Below are 17,923 nucleotides of genomic sequence, written 5' to 3'. Positions count from 1 at the left end.
CATTCTTACTATTTTTAGTGATTTTTCAAACTCACATCACTGCTGCTGTCAGCATCTATTTTAAGGCAAATCTCACCTATTTCATAGTTTCCATGATTCAACTAGCCATTTGACATTCATAGCACCAAATATGATCGTGATTAACCATTCCAATGGCTAATCATTGCCAAGCAATTCCACACCTCTCAATAACCATATATATACAAAATGATTATAACGCTATGCTCAAAATATATAAGCCATTTTCGCATGGCCGACCGAATATATACATTACCAAAAGGTACTTAATTAACAACAAGGCCAGTCCTATACATGCCTCTATCAAAGTTCAACTAAAAGAGTACCAAAAGGGCTTAGATAGTGTGGACGACTTCGACTTTGACAATCCCGAGTCCGATAGCTGATGAACAAAATTTATAAAACAGAGAATTAAAGAAACGGAGTAAGCATTTAATGCTTAGTAAGTTTTGAGTAATGAAATTATTTACAACTAAAGTATAGCATTCATATGACTAAATGAATAATTTCATATATGTATGTTCTCAAAATCATACTTACTTCACGCTTCAACCATTATATTCATACACAGGGAATCAAACCTAACTAGAGGCCGGAAGCTCGTTAATCAATTGAGCAAATACTATTTGAAAGGAATCAACCTTTCCGATGCATATACGGAACATACCTTATCGTTTGGATTTTATGAGCGTGTTAATTGAAATTATTACAGCAAGATCACTCATTTCCAAACCCAAGTACCTTCGGGAATTAGCCAGATATAGCAACTCGCACAAATGCCTTCGGGTCTTAGCCGGGATATAGTCACTAGCGCAAATGCCTTCGGGACTTAGCCCGGATATAGTCACTAGCATAAATGTCTTCGAGACTTAGCCCGGATATAGTCACTAGCACAAAGGCCTTCGGGACTTAGCTCGGATATCATCCGAATAATCATGCACATATATCAATAAGTCATAACACATCTATATTTCATTTTCATACTAGAATTCAAACACAAGACATTTATCAACCATTACCATTTTCGGCTCAATAGCCACATACAAAGAACATGATTTCGATTTGCTTTATAACATGATCTCTATACGCATTCGGCTGCCCGTCATAAGTATGAACTAATTACCTCAATATATAACTCAAATAGAATCATTATATCACCGTTTATTTGTTATGCTTATATGTCATGACTTAAACAAATCATAAACTAAGTTCCATTACTCGAAAACTTACCTCGGATGTTGTCGAACGACTCCAACGGCTATTCAATTACTTTTTCCTTCCCTTTATCGGATTTAGTTCCCCTTTGCTCTTGAGCTTAATTTAACAAATAAATTGATTTAATCATCTTGAACATCGAGAGAAATTCAAGGTACTTAGCCCATATATATATCAGACATTAGAGTGATATATATGAAATCATGAATCAAATTCAACATATTAGCTAATATTCTCCTTTAGCCGATTATCTAAGTCAAGATAGATCATCAATATGCTTACCTATAGTCGAATGTGCAACATCAATCTATCACTATCATCTACATACTTAATCAAAGGCCGAATACACCTATTCCAACATGATATCATTCCTATTTCATTTAACACTTAACATTTACCACATATCAATTAACCAATTTTTTTATAATTACAAAACTTTTCATCTATTCATGCTCTCATATTCGGTCATCCCTACCTATACTAACCATACAACTACATAATTCTAAGTTTAAACACAATTACAACATTCTAGTACTATGGCCGAATACTTCATGAAGTTGCTAAGACCCATCCTTTTCTAATTCTCACACACCCTCACATCCAATCCTTTTTGTTAAGCACTCAAACTCAATCATCTTCAAGCCTCATTACCACAACATCAAACACCAACTAAGGAAGGCAACTTCCATGGCTGAGTATCATCTCCCTTAAATAGCAAAAATTTAAACCATGGGCTAGGTAGAATTCAAACTAACAACTAAAAGTATGCATGAGTTTTATGGAATAATCATCAAACATACCTCTTCCTAAACATCAACCAATCGAACATGAAGCAAGAGAATCCTCTTCTTCTTCCTTCCTCAAGTCATTGCAATGGAGGAGCATGGATGAAACAACTTTGTTTTCATCACCCTTCCCTTTTCATTACTTTATTACTAACATTTTATTTTATTATTTTTAACACAACACATTAACAAAAAATGTTTATAATATGTTTTAACCCATTGCATGGCCGGCCACTATCTAAAACTTGGGTAATTTGACATGCAAACCCATCATTTATACAACATGCATTAATAGGTCCTTATAGATTAACCTATCACATTTCAAAAGTGTTACACATAAGTCCTATTAACTAAATTCACATGTAATCGACTAAATCGAAGCTTAAAACTTTCACACATTCATATTCACATATTTTAGACAATAAATATCATATTCAAATACTTTGGTGACTCGGTTTAGCGGTCCCGAAACCGCTTTCCGACTAGAGTCAATTTAGGGCTGTCACAACTCTCCCCCACTTAATAAATTTTCGTCCCCGAAAATCTTACTGGTAAATAGGTTTGGGTATCGTTCTTTCATAGAGTTCTCGGTTTCCCAAGTAGCTTCTTCGATCCCGTGTTTGAGCCATAACACCTTTACTAACGGAACCCTTTTGTTTCGCAACTCTTTCACTTCACGGGCTAGGATACGAATCGGTTCTTCTTCATAATTCATATCGGCTTGAATTTCAACCTCGGAGGGATTTATTATGTTCGAAGGATCAAATTTGTAACGTCGAAGCATCGAAACATGAAAAACGTTGTGAATCTTCTCGAGATCAGGGGGTAAAATCAATCTATATGCCACTGGACTAACTCGTTCGGATATTTCATACGGCCCTATGAACCTCGGACTCAGTTTGCCCTTACGGCCAAATCTGAGTATCTTTTTCCAAGTTGAAACCTTAAGAAATACTTTGTCTCCCACCTGATACTCAATATCTCTTCGTTTTAAATTCGCGTACGACTTTTGACGATCTGATGCTGCCTTTAGACTTTCGCGAATTATTTTTATTTTCTGCTCAGTATCTTTAATCAAATCAACTCCGAAAATTTTACTTTCACCGAGCTCGGTCCAAAACAATGGTGTACGGCATTTACGTCCGTACAAAGCCTCGTAAGGTGCCATCTTAATACTTGATTGAAAATTATTATTGTAAGCGAATTCAATCAAAGGTAAATACTGCTCCCATGAACCACTAAACTCAAGGATGCAACATCTGAACATATCCTCGAGTATCTGAATTATCCACTCGGATTGACCATCAGTCTGTGGATGAAAAGCAGTGCTAAAATGCAACTTGGTACCCAAAGCTTCTTGCAATTTCTTTCAAAATCGCGAGGTAAATCTCGGATCTTTATCCGACACAATAGAAATAGGTACCCCGTATAATCTTACAATCTGAGAAACATACAATTGAGCTAGTTTATCCAATGAAAAATCCGTACGTACGGGGATAAAGTGAGCCGACTTAGTCAGTCTATCAACAACAACCCAAATCGCATCTTTCTTACTTGCCGACAATGGCAACCCAGATACAAAATCCATCGTGACTCGATCCCATTTCCATTCAGGTATCATGATCGGCTGAAGTAAACCTGTAGGCACTTGATGTTCCGCTTTCACTTGTTGACATATTAAACATTTCGAAACAAAATCGAAAATGTCTCGTTTCATACCATGCCACCAAAACTGACGTCTTAGATCGTTGTACTTTTTCGTACTCCCCGGGTGAATTGACATTCGGCTACAATGAGCTTCGTTCAGAATCATCGAAATAAGTTCTGAATTTCTTAGAACACAGAAACGGCTCCGTAACCTCAAACAATCTTCATTGTCAATTTGAAACTCTAATTCCATATTCAAAACACATTCAGCCCGTTTTGCAACCAATTCATCATCGACTTTCTGAGCTTCACGAATTTGATAAATCAACAATGGTTTGGCCTTTAATTCAGCTACTAACACATTGTCGGATAGAACAGACAGGTGTACATTCATCGCTCGTAAAGCAAACAGTGATTTACGACTTAAAGTATCTGCAACCACATTAGCCTTTCCCGGGTGATAGTCAATGACAAGCTCATAATCTTTCAATAACTCAAGCCAACGCCTTTGTCGCAGATTCAAGTCTTTTTGAGTCATCAAATATTTGAGACTTTTGTGATCCGAATATACATGGCACTTCTCACCAAATAAGTAATGTCGCCATATTTTCAAGGTGAATACAATGGCAGCCAGTTCGAGATCATGGGTTGGATAATTTTTCTCATGAGGCTTCAATTGTCTCGACGCATAAGCTACAACTCGACCTTCTTGCATCAATACACAACCAAACCCAAGTGAGGATGCATCACTGTAAATAACAAACTCCTTACCTGATTCGGGCTGCACTAGTACTGGAGCTTCAGTCAAATAAGTTTTCAATTGATCAAAACTTTTCTGACATTTTTCTGTCTATTCAAACTTAACATCTTTCTGAAGTAGTTTCGTTATTGGTGTGGCTATCATCGAGAAACCCTTTACAAACCGTCTGTAGTAACCGGCAAGTCCCAAAAAGCTCCGAACCTCAGTAATATTTCTCGGAGGCTTCTAGTTAAGTATGGTTGAAATTTTGCTCGGATCAACTCGAATACCCAATGCAGATACCACATGCCCCAAAAAGCTAACTTCTCTCAACCAGAACTCACATTTACTGAACTTAGCATATAACTGCTTATCCCGTAGAATCTGCAACACTAATCTCAGGTGTTCAGCATGTTCGGTTTCATTTTCCGAATAAACGAAAATATCATCGATAAACACAACTACAAACCGATCCAAATACGGTCTGAAGATCCGATTCATCAAATCCATAAATACCGCCGGGGCATTAGTGAGCCCAAACAGCATCACTAAAAACTCGTAGTGACTGTATCTCGTTCTGAAAGTAGTTTTGGGTATATCCGAATCTCGAATTCGCAACTGATAATAACCCGATCTCAAATCTATCTTTAAAAACATTGAGGCTCCCTTTAGTTGATCAAACAAATCATCAATACGCGGTAACGGATATTTATTCTTTATTGTCGCTTTATTCAGCTGACGATAGTCGATGCACAATTTCATGGTTCCGTCCTTTTTCACAAACAATACTGGTGCACCCCACGGCGAGAAACTCGGTCGAGCGAAACCTCTATCCATCAACTCTTGCAACTGAGTTTTCAATTCTTTCAATTTCGTTGGTGCCATATGATACGGAGCTATCGAAATCGGTGTAGTCCCAGGTACAAGTTCGATGCTAAACTCTACCTCCCGAACAGGTGGTAACCCCGGTAATTCTTCGGGAAAAACAACCGGATATTCACAAACCACTGGTACCGATTCAAGTCTCTTTTCTGACTCTTTATTATCGAGTACGTATGCAATGTACGCTTCACACCCCTTTCTCACATATTTTTGAGCTAACATCGAGGATATTATTGTTGGCAATCCATTCGAAACAGTAGACTCAATTCGGATTATCTCATTATTTGCACACCTCAAATCAATAGTCTTACTTTTGCAATTCACAACTGCATCATGTATGCTCAACCAGTCCAAACCGAAAATAACATCAAATTCATCAAACGGTAAAAGCATCAAATCGGCCGGAAAACAGGAACCTCGGATTACTAAGGGACATTTCTTACACACTTTGTCAACAAGTCATAACGACCCAAAGGATTCGACACTCTAATAACGAACTCAGTAGACTCAACAGGTAAAGTCTTACTGGATGCTAAAGTCGCATATACATAAGAATGAGTAGACCCAGGGTCAATCAAAGTAATCACATTAGTATCAAAGAGAGTGAAAGTATCGGTAATAACATCAGGCGAAGAAGCATCATTGCGTGCACGTATAGCATAAGCTCTAGCAGGAGCACGAGCCTCAGATTTGGTTGTAGCGTCTCTAGATCATCTCTGACCGCCACTAGGATTTCTCGTATTTCTAGATGGTCTACCTCGAGCAGTAGTAGCACCCGGTTTCCCACTCTGATTTACATTCTGTTCAGACAATCTCGGGCAATCTTTAATAAAGTGGTCAACTGATCCGCACTTATAACAGGAGCGGTCATGGAATCTACAACTCCCCGAATGCCATTTACCATAATACTGGCACTCTGTTCTGTCTCAACGATCATTTCCAACACTGGCGACCGAAGTGACTTGTGTACTCACAGGGGGTCGATCACGATATCGTCTAGAAAAGCCCGAAGTGTCTCTAGATCGGCCTAAATCATCTCTAAATTTTTTTGATGACTGTTGAAAGGGCTTTCCCGAAGATCTCTTACGAAACTCCTTTGCTCCCTTATGAGCTTTTCTTTTCTCCTTACTGAGCTCTTCGGCTTTGCAAGCTCGCTCGACAAGTACCACAAATTCTCTGATTTCTAAAATGCCAACATACAGCTTTATATCATCGTTCAGTCCATCTTCGAAACGTTTACACATCACAGCTTCTGAAGAAATGCATTCTCGCGCGTACCGGCTAAGCCTTACAAACTTTCTTTCATAGTCAGTAATTGACATGGAACCTTGTTTAAGTTCAAGAAATTCTTTCCGTTTTTGATCAATGAATCTCTGGCTGATATACTTTTTTCGAAACTCGGTTTGGAAAAACTCCCAAGTTACTTGCTCTTTGGGCACAACAGAAATCAACGTATTCCACCAATAGTAGGCGGAATCACGTAGCAAGGAGATAGTACACTTTAGGCATTCATCGGGTGTGCAAGATAGTTCATTAAGTACCTGAATAGTGTTGTCCAACCAAAATTCAGCTTGCTCGGCATCGTCGCTGTCTGTAGCTTTAAATTCAGTAGCCTCGTGTTTTCGGATTCTATCAACTGGGGGCTTATTTAACCTTATCTGGTCAGTTACCGGAGGTATCGCATGTGCAGGGGTTGTATTAGTCGGGAATGGGGGTTGTGGAACAGCCGTATTAGTTCGAATGTATTGGTTGAACCAATCATTCATCACGCTATAAAAAGCCTGTCTAGCTTCATCATTCTGATTACGAGCAATAGGTTGAGAGTCCACCGGTGCTGTCCCTTGTGCGGGAGTAGGCGCTACACTCTGAAGATCATCAGCTACTGCTCGGTTGGGATCGAGATCCATTACTATATACAAACACATTTTTAACTGTCAGAAATCACCACACTATCAAATAGACACACAATGGCATGCATAGCTAGACCCGAACGTATTACGGTAGTCCTAGAATTGACTAAACTGTAGCTCTGATACCAATAAAATTGTAACGCCCCATACCCCAGACCGTTGCCGGAGTCGAACACGAGGTGTTAACAGACTTAATTCATTTATATACACAGATTATTTTAAAATTTCCAGTCAAGCTGGCTAACTGTGTCACAGTCACCTCAAAAATCATATCTCGAGTTCCAAAACTCGAAAACTGATTCCGTAAATTTTTCCTAAAACTAGACTCATATATCCATCTACAAATATTTTTCTAGAATTTTTGGTCATGCCCATTAGTACAGTTTATTAGTTAAAGTCTCCCCTGTTTCAGGGTTCGACTACTCTAACCTTCATGAATTTTATGAGCGTGTTAATTGAAATTATTACAGCAAGATCACTCATTTCCAAATCCAAGTACCTTCGGGAATTAGCCGAATATAGCAACTCGCACAAATGCCTTCGGGTCTTAGCCCGGATATAGTCACTAGCGCAAATGCCTTCGGGACTTAGCCCGGATATAGTCACTAGCACAAAGGCCTTCGGGACTTAGCCCGGATATAGTCACTAGCACAAAGGCCTTCAGGATTTAGCCCGGATATCATCCGAATAATCATGCACATATATCAATAAGTCATAACACATCTATATTTCATTTTCATACTAGAATTCAAACACAAGACATTTATCAACCATTACCATTTTCGGCTCAATAGCCACATACAAAGAACATGATTTCGATTTGCTTTATAACATGATCTCTATACGCATTCGGCTGCCCGTCATAAGTATGAACTAATTACCTCAATATATAACTCAAATAGAATCATTATATCACCGTTTATTTGTTATGCTTATATGTCATGACTTAAACAAATCATAAACTAAGTTCCATTACTCGAAAACTTACCTCGAATGTTGTCGAACGACTCCAACAGCTATTCAATTACTTTTTCTTTCCCTTTATCGGATTTAGTTCCCCTTTGCTTTCGAGCTTAATTTAACAAATAAATTGATTCAATCATCTTGAACATCGAGAGAAATTCAAGGTACTTAGCCCATATATATATCAGACATTAGAGTGATATATATGAAATCATGAATCAAATTCAACATATTAGCTAATATTCTCCTTTAGCCGATTATCTAAGTTAAGATAGATCATCAATATGCTTACCTATAGCCGAATGTGCAACATCAATCTATCACTATCATCTACATACTTAATCAAAGGCCGAATACACCTATTCCAACATGATATCATTCCTATTTCATTTAACACTTAACATTTACCACATATCAATTAACCAATTTTTTTATAATTACAAAACTCTTCATCTATTCATGCTCTCATATTTGGTCATCCCTACCTATACTAACCATACAACTACATAATTCTAAGTTTAAACACAATTACAACATTCTAGTACCATGGCCGAATACTTCATGAAGTTGCTAAGACCCATCCTTTTCTAATTCTCACACACCCTCACATCTAATCCTTTTTGTTAAGCACTCAAACTCAATCATCTTCTAGCCTCATTACCACAACATCAAACACCAACTAAGGAAGGCAACTTCCATGGCCGAGTATCATCTCCCTCAAATAGCAAAAATTTAAACCATGGGCTAGGTAGAATTCAAACTAACAACTAAAAGTATGCATGAGTTTTATGGAATAATCATCAAACATACCTCTTCCTAAACATCAACCAACCGAACATGAAGCAAGAGAATCTTCTTCTTCTTCCTTCTTCAAGTCACGGCAATGGAGGAGCATGGATGAAACAATTTTGTTTTCATCACCCCTCCCTTTTAATTACTTTATTACTAACCTTTTATTTTATTATTTTTAACACAACACATTAACACAAAATGTTTATAATATGTTTTAACCCATTGCATGGCCAGCCACTATCTAAAACTTGGGTAATTTAACATGCATTAATAGGTCCTTATAGATTAACCTATCACATTTCAAAAGTGTCACACATAAGTCCTATTAACTAAATTCACATGCAATCGACTAAATCGAAGCTTAAAACTTTCACACATTTATATTCACATATTTTAGACAATAAATATCATATTCAAATACTTTGGTGACTCGGTTTAACGGTCCCGAAACCGCTTTCCGACTAGGGTCAATTTAGGCTGTCACAGTTCCTCTAATGGCATGTAAGGAAATTTCAAGATCATCTACCTCATCATCTTGCTCATCTTCAATATCTGGTACTTCTATCCAAAATAGCCTTTTACATTTGTGCCCCATGGAGTAAGACTCGTCACAATTATAACACAATCCCTTGGCTTTTCTCTCCGCCATTTCTGCTTGTGTCAATCTTTTGATAAATGGTGCGGAAGAACCTATTTTGCTGTTATTCCCCATTCGTTTCGTTGTTTGTCCTCCTCCCTTTGCAAAGCTCTTAGTTGTTGGAGAAATTGAAGTGCTGCTAGCGTTTTGGAAAGCTGATAAGTTTAGATTGGTTTGAGATAACATCTTGGAAGAGACTTTTTGTTTACGTTCCAAAGCTCGAGCCATTTTCATTGCAACTCCAAGGTTTCCCGGTTGTTGCATCTCGATATCAATTCTAAGTTCCTTTACCAATCCGGCAGTAAAAAGGTTTACTTGTTGTCGAGGTTTAAAATCAGTAGTCCTAACCAGTAGTGATTGAAATTGGCGTTGATATTCTTCTACCGTCCCAATTTGTCTTAAGTTTGCAAGTTCCCCCAAGGGGTTATTACTCATAGGTGGCCCAAACCTGACATGACAACACTCTCTAAAGCGCTCCCAATCCAGATTTACCTCTTCTTCCTCGATTTGATCAAACCACAATTGTGCTTCTCTTAAGAGATGGAATGAAGCTAAGCCGACTTTGTCTTCTTCGTTGGTCCGCTGATTGCCAAAAAAATTATCGCATCTTTTTAACCATCCTAAAGGATCTCCAACACCATCATACTTGGAGTATCTTGGCACCATGCCGACACCATGTTGCGAATCTGAATTTTTTTTCTTGCCTCCACTGCTGCCTTGTTCTTCATTATTTTTTTCTGAATTCCCTTTCGTTGTCTTTTGGACTGAAAGAGATAAGATCGCCATCTGCTCTTCTAATGCTTGTTGCCTTGTAGTCATTTGTTCTATGAATGCCTCTAGCTTGGCTGTCAAAGTTTTTTCGTCACCCATGACAGCTGGCTCTGATACCAAGTTGTTATGCGCATTGGCGTAAGATCTAGTCACAGGTCTAGACGAGAAAGTATCCTTGCTTCGACCTATGGTTACTCAAAGGCAGATTCGTCTTTGACTGAACCCCCTTCCCAAACTAACGTTTGTGATAAAAATAAACTCCTCCCTTTGTTTCATATTGGCAGCCTTTTTATAGGCTGGTAATTATAAAGTAAAATCCTAATCTAATTCCTAATTTAAAGTCCTAATAGAATTCTTAATTTAAAGTTTATAAGGAAATAGAAAACCTAGTAAAACTAAAACTCTTAAAGAAATTAAATAAATGTAAAACTCTAGTTCCTATTCCTCCATTGATATTGTTTTCCAATGAAAACATCTATATTAGAAAACCACTCACTTTTTGGTTGTTTTTTTTATCTAATTCTTGTTCGTACTCGAATTATCATTTTTCTTAACTAAGGCCACTTGGGTTTGATGCTTGCTCAAAAATTACAAGTTCAGTACTCTATCAATAGATGCTAGGGCTCTATCTTCATTTACTCTTATTTACCCTTAAAAAAAGTAAAGAATTTAAGACCTACTTTATCAAAAACTCATAAAAGTTTCGTCTTCTCAATTTAAGGTTAGTGCTAAACCTTTTTAATACATTCCTCAATTCCCTTTAGAATTCTAAAACCAATTGAAACTAGAGCAATGTATCACATCATAATCAATTACACCAAAATAATAACCAGACGATTAGTGATAGAACATTTTCAACAAAATTAACTGCAATAGTAGTAGTTTACATATGAGGAGAATAAAAACATTAATAGTATTTTACATTCTAGGGGAATACTATTGCACTATTAGTATTTTTACATTCTAGGAGAATACAATATCATTTGCATAAAAGAGGGAACAAAAGAGAATTTAATGCGACCAACATTCATCTCACTTCATTAAGGTTTGTCACTTTACCCCCTAATAGAGTGGTGTAGAAGAAATTAGGCACTAAATTAAGGTTTAACAGTGCTTATCACTTAGGATAGTTAGACTCCAATCATTAGTATACTGGAAGATTACGAGGAAATAGACATGTTATGTGAAAGGAAAGTAACTAGTTGAAGTGGTCTGTGTATGGTAAAAGGACTAACAATAAGGGCAAACTATATTTCAAAACAAAATTAGCACTTGTGGTATTGTACATACTAGTGTCATGGGTCGCGGATCAAAACCCATGACTAATGTACAAAGAGCGTCTAATGGAGGTTAATTATTTAGATGAGGCTCATTCGACCCACTTGAATTGGCTCGATTCGTATAATATGTCGAGAAGTTCATCTACTTCAAGCTTTGGTGGCCTAGTAAAATACTTAAAAGAAAATTAGGGTTGCCATGGTAAATGTGAAAATTAATCTTAGGAGATTTGTAATTTTAAAAAATTTGATTTGTAATATTAAGGGATCATGTCAATCCCTTAAAAAACTCAAATTAAAGATTGGTTTCGATTTTGATCGTCGATATAAATTAAATTGTACTGTTTAATCGAGGGGAGTCATGGTATTCTTTTTTATTTATAATTATCCCATATAATACCATTGTATCTTTATTCATAATTATTGAATATTATTGAGAGCATTTACTTAATCATCTTGTGAGGGTTGTTTTCTTGTGGCTCTTTTTGTTCTCTCGTTGCTTTTTTATAGTTGCTTTTGTTTTACTTTAGGAGCTTTGGAGAATTTCTGTTGTGAATTTTCATTTCTCGAGAGCTAGGTTGATTTAAGGGGATTTGCGACAAAGAAATTACCTAAAGTTGCACGAATTGTGAGATTAAAGTTTTACCTTTGTGATAGTTGGTATCGGAGCTAAGGTTTAAAGGTGTTGATTGAAATGATGAAAGGAGTAGAAGATTAGATTGAGTCAACGGAGACTTGTAAAAGAGCTAAAAAAGTTAGCTGATCGAGGGCAAGTTGTCAACTTTGAAAGGTTGAATGGTAAATCTCGAGGAATCTATTAGGGATGTGAGGGGGACACTCGAAGCAATTGAGGGATGTACTGCAAAGTTGGACTTGATGGAAGAGCAATTTAGGAAATTTATATTGGAGTCTCTTAGTTCCAATGTTGAAGTAGTGTGAGCATTGGTCAATTCCATTGAGGATAAGTTGACAATGAGGGACGATGTTTTCGAGACCTTGGTGATGACTTTGGAAGAGGAAATTAAAGTCATGACAAAGGCTTTGAGCACGATAATTGAGGAGCTCGAGGGAGAACTTGTTGTTTGTTAAGCCGCTGTGGGTAAAGGGGTGTTGGGTGCAACATTAAACCAAAAAGATTGATGTTCCAGAAGTGGAGAAGTTTAAGAGGGCAAGGCCCAAAAGGTAAGTGGACAACTTGTGGGAGATGAACTAATACTTCTGTATCATTCGTATCAAGGATGATGATGCTAAGGTAAATACTATTGCTAGATATTTTACTGATTTTGTTCTTCTATGGTGGTAGCGTAGGTCCAAAGATGAAAGGTGTGATCAGGTCACAATTGGGACTTGGGAGTTCTTAAAAGAGTTCAAGGAGCAGTTTTACTCTCAATATATCTAGGAAGGTCGGGCTAAGTTGCGTCAGTATTTGCAACAATGCATAATTTGGGAGTATGTGAACGAGTTTATTGAATTGATGCCCTCAATCACAAATTTAAGTGAGAAAGAAATATTATTCTATTTCATGGATAGGTTGAAGCTATGGGTTAAATAGGAATTGAGACGTTGAAGGGTCCAAGAAATATCGAAAGCCATGATCATGGTAGGCCTTAATCAAACTTGTTTTAAGGAAAGACAAGTTTGAGTCTTTCAAGCCCAAAGAGAAGGGTAATGGTGGGGGAGATGATGAAAGACAATTTGAGTATAACAATAGTAATGGTGCTAATAGGAAATCATAAAATGATAAGTGAAAACCTAACAATAACTTGAATGAAAGAAAAATGAGATTCAATACTTATGTTGTGGCCTGTATAGGGTGCGGAATGGCCCACAATAATTTGAGTTCATCGAGATCAACAAAGAAAAGGAAATGAAACTCAATAATGAAAGGCTATTGAAGCTTGGATCGATGATAATTTTGCTAAAGTGAAAAAAATATCACAAGTAGAAAGGGTTAATATTTATGTTCATCAACAACACAAGTCGAAGGAGTGCTCTTGTTGATACGGGGGTGTTTGACTTGTGTATATTAGGGAAAGCTGTGGGTAAAATTGGTCTCAAAGTTGCTAAATTGACTAAGAAGATCAAGATGGTTAATTCTAAATAGGTCTTAATTGTAGGAGTAGCACAAGGAGTTAAGCTACAAATCGACGACTGGAAAGACAATGTGGATTTTGAGGTAATTCATTTAGATTATTATGACTCTGTGCTTGGAATCATATTTTTCATTATTGAATGTCTCACCATTTTGTTCTAAAATTTTGAATTAGCAATGAAATTTCCATGTATGGGTTTTATTCATAAGCATAATTCTAAGAAGCAATACAAGAAATATACAATTTTGAAAAGAAAAGGATTGTTCTGTATGTGTTTTTTGTCTAGTACTTGTTGGAATTTGTCAAAGAACTTGTGTCATAAATTTTGAATTTTTGCTAGTAGAAATATCAATAGATGATCCATACCAGTTCCACCATTTTTGAAACTAATTTGGGAATTTCAATTGGGTGCCATAATTAAAATATGAGCAAAAAAATGTTTCATATGTTGGTTGTTGATATGGAAGGCGTTATACCAGACTGTTTGATAGTCTAGCATGTAAAATATGAGTGGTGGTCTATTTTGGTGGTGAATTTGGTTAGGATTTTTTTTGGAGTGTTCGAGTGATCACCTTAATCTTTTGGTTTAAGAATTTTAATTATTTGGATTGATGAATGGATAATAAAGTTAGGGTCATATAGATTTGTGTAATTTTTGAACAATACTGATTTAGTTTGAACCAATATGTTTTCATAATATTGTTGGGTTTTTTTTATTCTAGTAACTTAAAATGTCATCCTTTAAAAATTTCTTTGATAACAATATGTGGTGGATTTCCAAAAAATTCTTCCTCTATAATGAAATTTTTTTCACAACATTTATTTGTAAAATATTGTAAGTATTTTTGTGTAGTAGTCTGCAAATATGCTACTTCTTTTGGAAAAACCTCTTGAAGAGATGTTTCTTTTGAAATATTTTCGAGATATATTTTGTTTGTGTAAAACAAGTCTTTATTTTTTTAAATCTTGGTTGCTTCAGTAGCAATTTGTTTGAGAGAAGTTTCATTTTTAGACAAGGCTATGGCTTCTAGAGATTGAAAGAGAGACTCAATCCAATTGAGAGACTCAATCCAATTTTGATTTGTAAACTAATTTCATTTGGGTCTTATGCATCTTTCTAGGATGCATTATTGGACGTTCTTGATGAGGGTAATGATCCCTCAATTTCTTTCTACAAAAAAAAATTATACTATAATTTGAGGGGTTTTAACGGTATTTTTGTTTTTTGGGAGAATTTTTTTACTTTTTCTTTTCAAAAGATGGTATTTTAAGCCATTAGACTTACAAAAAACTAAGCAATATTATGAAAACATATTGTTTCAAATTGAACTAGTATTATTCAAACATTATACATATCCATAATACCCTAACTTTATTATCCATTTAACAGTCCAAATAATCAAAATTCTTTGATCAAGAGATTAGGGTGAAAACCTAAACTCATTAAAGAAATTCCCAATCAAATTCACCATAAAAATAGATTACCGCCCATATTTTATATACGTGGACTATCAGACTACATAGTACAAGGCTTTCTTTATCAACAACCAATATATGAGGCATTCTCAGCTCATATATTTCAAGGATGACACCTAATTTAATTTCCCAAATTAGTTTAAAAAAATGATTGAATTGATATAATTCACCTTTTTTTGACTTCTTACCATAAAAAATTTATGGTCCAAGTTCTTTTACAGATTTCAGCTAAAACTAGACAAAAAACATACAAAACAATCCATTTCTTTTCAAAATTGTATTTTATTGGATTATTTCCTAGAATTATGCTTATGAACAAGATCCATATATGAAAATCCTATTGTTAATTCAAAATGAAATGGTGGGACAAATTTAATAATGAAAAATATGATTCCAAGTATTTTAATAACAAAAACTCCTAGATTATGCATCTCTATTGCTTCGAACCAAACTATTGCAAAGTTTCTTCAAGACAAATCGATTGCCAACGCATTGTTGTCTCAAACCAAACTAGGAAAGAATACAAAAACTTTATGATTGAAATTATTAACTCAATGGATTTCCACTCGGATGATGAGAAATACTTGACATCTTTAATCAAAGTGGTGGATCTTGTAGATGACATCACATTAGTGGCAATCACCAAAACTAGAAAGAAATAGAAAAAAAAAGTTTGCAACGTTTAAAGATTCTATGGAAGAAAAGACAGATAAATAGGAACGATTCCCTACAAAGAAAATATGGAGATGAACAATAAAAATTTTCTGGAAATATTCTTATAAAACAAAAGACGAAAATACATAGTAGAGATTCTTTGCAAAAATTGTCATTTAAAGAACATATTTTTTACAATTATAATTATAGCCTTGAAAGTAGCAATTGTGTAGGAAGAGAAAAATCATTATAATAATGTAAGCGATCATATTCTCTAAAAAAGACAATGGAAAGAGGCAAAAGCCCTTTATAAGAGGCTCTCAGTTTGGCAATGGAAGGCATGACTATAACATGTCTTACCCGACCCAATAATTGAATCCGAGTATGGTGTGTCATAAGTTAAAATCATACGGATAGTAAAATTATTTGAAACTTATAAAACTTAAGATATTGGCGTAGTTCTCAATACGACAATGAAAATAATCAAATTATTTATATGCGAAGAAAAAAATTATAAAACAAAACATGTAGCGGAAGTCTTATAAAAATCATTAGAGTTATCTCCTTTACAAAAGTTTCAGGTGCATCTTTAGTAATTAATTATCAAAGAGTTTGGTGCACGCCTAAAATTATTATGTCATAAATCATCTCATTTGATAAAAAAAAACTTATATATATTACTAGAGTTAACTAAGGATTTTATAAAACACAGCTTAGCAAAAACTGTAATTCATTACAATAGTTGATACAAAACGTTTCTACACACCACGTTGTCTATAGTATACATGATATAGAAATTAACGGAAGGCTCACAATCAACATTGCTCTGGTGTAGACCTTTTAAGATTCTCTTTCTTCAATTAACACTCTTGAGAATGAAAAGATAATCGAGTCAATTCAAATGAAATTAATGAGTTACAATGATAAAGAAAGCACATATAAATCATACGCATTAATACCCAATATAGTACCAAACCTTTTAGAGAAGCACAACACAATGATCATAATATGCCAAATTGTGTTCATAATACAGACAGATTCAATACGCCAATTGTAACACCCTAGATCTGGTGGATCCAAAATTTCGGCGTATAACAGTAAATAGTTTGTCTAGCGTAGTGTTATCGTCCCAAAAGATTGTTTTGGCGTATACGTGTGGGTGTGTAGTAAACGTCATAAGAGTACGAATTTGATTTTTTAAAATATTTTACCATGTATTAAGGAGATATTCGTGTTAAAGGATAAGAGAAATATGGTATGAGTATTTGCCAAAAATATAGTACGCTTGAATTGTATGGAATACCGTGCTAGTTAGATTTTAAGTACATTAGTTAGAAATCAACTGTATAGTTTAGTCTGATAAGTTTTATGAAAGGAAGTTATTTATATTTTTCTCGAAAATTGTAGGTTAATAAGAAAGTAAGTTATGATACGCATGTCACTTTTTAAATTTCACTAAGCAAGATAAGTAATATTTATATGTGAGAATGTGTTCTGAAAGGGGTTATTTCTTCTTCTTCCTCTTTCTTAAGTGGTATATATTGAAATCTTTCTTAAATTTGAATGTATCCTACCTCAATGATCTAGAGGTTAAGGTTCTTTTATTAGTAGTAGTTACTTGGCATCAAGGTAAATATTTTAACTCTGTATGTTACGTACTGAATGGATAAATTTGTATTTGGTAATTGAACAGTAAGACTGTAAGTATAAGATTTCTGTATGAGGTTGTCAGTGATTGAAATGATAAGTAATTTTATTGTACAAGAGTATTAATGGTGAAATTATGTTTCTAAGCAGTGGTTGCTACGGGTTTGTGATGGATATCTGAATCTGGAGCTTTGAATTGCAGTATGTGAGATTTAGGTGAATCCTATGTTGACTTTTGCATGTATATTGTTCATATTATGAGTCATCTATAGAAAATTGATTGAATTCTAGTTTGAAGTCATAAAGAGTATGATATGTGATGATTGAAATAAGTATTAAAACATTGAAGCATGGCTGAATATGTATATGTCTGAAATGTATAAGATATGAGTATTTGTTATGATGATATATAATTAT

General features: G+C 35.2%; 1 protein-coding gene across 2 annotated transcripts in view; it reads left to right on the top strand.

The window, feature by feature from the left end:
- The window catches only part of LOC121228147 (uncharacterized), a 35,729-nt gene that overhangs the window by 6,004 nt on the left and 11,802 nt on the right, over positions 1–17,923 (top strand). Inside the window, exon 4 of one of the 2 annotated variants that reach the window (XM_041111323.1) lies at positions 17,657–17,907. The exons of the other annotated variant lie outside the window; for it this stretch is intronic. The gene's annotated coding sequence lies outside the window, so the exon portion shown is untranslated. Of the gene's footprint in view, positions 1–17,656; positions 17,908–17,923 lie in introns of those variants that run through there. 2 annotated transcript variants of the gene reach the window in all.

Source organism: Gossypium hirsutum, chromosome A04 (assembly GCF_007990345.1).
Source record: "Gossypium hirsutum isolate 1008001.06 chromosome A04, Gossypium_hirsutum_v2.1, whole genome shotgun sequence".
NCBI classification, from domain to species: domain Eukaryota; kingdom Viridiplantae; phylum Streptophyta; class Magnoliopsida; order Malvales; family Malvaceae; genus Gossypium; species Gossypium hirsutum.
The sequence above is the reverse complement of the archived record's forward strand: the minus strand, read 5'-3'. Positions and strand labels throughout refer to the sequence as shown.